The sequence below is a fragment of the Dermacentor silvarum genome, chromosome 4, assembly GCF_013339745.2.
Source record: "Dermacentor silvarum isolate Dsil-2018 chromosome 4, BIME_Dsil_1.4, whole genome shotgun sequence".
In the NCBI taxonomy this organism is placed as follows: domain Eukaryota; kingdom Metazoa; phylum Arthropoda; class Arachnida; order Ixodida; family Ixodidae; genus Dermacentor; species Dermacentor silvarum.
In genome coordinates, this window is record NC_051157.2 from 220,050,155 (window position 1) to 220,052,654 (window position 2,500).

Genomic DNA, 2,500 nt, shown 5'->3' on the forward strand with positions numbered 1-2,500 from the left:
TCCTCGTTCACAGTGCGGCTTGCCACAAGTCGAGCCTCTGCCATCGCAAGGGCAGCAAGGTCTGAGTCAGTCCACCTGCAATGGGAGTAGCTTGGAACATCGGGAGTAGTAGATTGACCCACCTCTTCAAGATCAGCATCATTCAGGAGATCTATTGCGGCCTTATAACGTGGCGTTCTTCGTATGTGCTCTATGGAAGCCTCGGTGCGCATCGGAAATTGTCCCGCTAGAGTCCTTATCACAGCAGCCCCCAATGGAAGACGGAGTTCAGCCAAAGCCAGGGCCATTATGTCGTCTTGAGACCATCTACCTTGCCCTGTAGAGTGATATATCGCAGGTGTAGGAGTCAACGCTGAGCTAGACATTCGAGACACCTCTTCTGGATAAACTGTATCCAGCGGCGTATGCAGGGCATCCCCAGAATCGCATGATCTCGTAGCTTGAGTCTCAGCACTGGGATCCAGTCCCAAAGACACAACCGGCCCTAACCCATCAGTCGGAGAAACTGTCTGGAATTGTGTCCCACTTTGAGTAGCAACACACCTTTCAGCAGAATCTCGACCCTCCAGCACAAATGCAGAACCACCATCATTGGTATCTGGACCTTCTAAGACGTTCTCCGTTGCAAGAGACTGTGACACACTCACCGATGAAGTTTGTGTGTTGGAACGTGCTGCGTTGCGTTTAGCACATTTAGAATAGTGTGAAGAGATTTTCTGTGAGGAATTGTATTCCCTCCTGCATGATAAACAGCGCCACAAAAGTTGTATCTGATGTGTAGAGTAGTGGTCTTCAAGTTTGATGCGAGATGTGACCCGCAGTTGACAGACATGGCAAACAAGTGAATTATCTCTAAAGGCAGTGCTCCTGCCCGTAACGAAGTCTCTCACAAACGTCGACATAATCGCAACACTCACCCCGCGCTACCACGTGTGCCGGGGCGGCAGTAAAACCCACGCGCAAAGCTGCGCAACCCAACCCACAAATAAAAAAACGAGAGAAAAAGAAAAAACCCAACCCCAAAAAGTTACGACACTAGGAATGGAATTGTGGATGCTAACAACCAGAACCTCAAGATTTGACAACCAGACCAGTAAGGAGGAGAAAAGACAGGATAGTAGTAGGAAAAAAAAAATCTCTGGATCAGAGCTTCCTGGAAAAAAACACAATCTCCAGGGCGTTGTTTTGTAGACGGTACAACGAACCGTTGGGCGGTGGCCCCTTCCTTGGAAAGCCAAGGGCACTACTTTGGGGGAGGTGTAGCGTACCTCGTTGGAGCAAGCTCCCTGCTGCCCAGAGGCAGGCACTACTTGTGAGAGGTGTAGTGGACCCCTTTGGAGCAAGCTCCCTGCTGCCGAGAGGCAGGCGCTACTTGGTTGAGGTGTAGCGAACCTCTGGAGCTCGCTCCCTACCGCTTGGCATGCGGGCGCTACCTCGTGAAGGCGGTAGCGTGCCTTTAGGTTTAGCCAGGGGATCAGTGACACCCTGTGACCCGTCAGGGCTAACCCCACGGGCTTCAGTACGCAGGTGAGCACGGCTCAAACCCACTCGCAGCACTGCTGCTACAGCCTGACCCTCTTACGAGGCAACGCAGAAGGGAAGGCCTCTCCTCACTAGTTGCAAGAACTAGCTTCCGAGGCCCTCAACCACCCACTCGCGGAACCACCCGCTCAGTCAACTTCGGTTTATGAGTCCGTGTTATGGTGGGGCGCAGTGGAGAGACTCAAAATAAGGCTCAATCCACCACTTGCAGTACAGGACCGCTATTTGTCACATTCATTTGCGGCCGTAGGCCGTTAAGAGAGTCATAGTTACTCCCGCCGTTTACCCGCGCTTTTTTGAATTTCTTCACGTTGACATTCAGAGCACTGGGCAGAAATCACATTGCGTCAGCACCGTCAACGGCCCTCGCAATGCTTTGTTTTAATTAGACAGTCGGATTCCCCCGGTCCGTGCCAGTTCTGAGTTGGCTGTTTTCTGCCGGCCGAAGCAAGAACCTCAGGCGCGAAGCCCACGGAAAATGCACAGCTGTGGCTTTCCACAGGAAGGTCCCGACGCTGGTCCGGGCTCGGCCGCACCGCTTTTTACGGCGGCGAGCCTCGCCCAGTCCCGGTGCAGTGCCGTTCCTGCTTCTGGACCCCAGCCCGACCGGCTCAGCCCTCAGAGCCAATCCTTTTCCCAAGGTTACGGATCCGTTTTGCCGACTTCCCTTACCTACATTGGTCTATCGACTAGAGGCTGTTCACCTTGGAGACCTGCTGCGGATGTGGGTACGGTCCGGCACGAAAATCACACTCCCTCACTCGGATTTTCAAGGGCCGACAGGAGCGCACCGGACAGCGCAAGAGCCGCACTGCTCTACGGAGCCACCGTCCCTATCTCGGGGTGAACCCATTCCAGGGACTCGATCTCCTTACAGAGAAAAGAAAACTCTTCCCGGGGCTCCCATCGGCGTCTCCGAGCTGGTTTGCGTTGCCGCACTGGGCCCCGAAGGGCCGAT

General features: G+C 54.0%; 1 pseudogene; it reads right to left on the reverse strand.

Moving 5' to 3' along the window:
- LOC119451264 (large subunit ribosomal RNA) overlaps window positions 1–2,500 on the reverse strand; it is an 8,770-nt pseudogene that overhangs the window by 4,252 nt on the left and 2,018 nt on the right.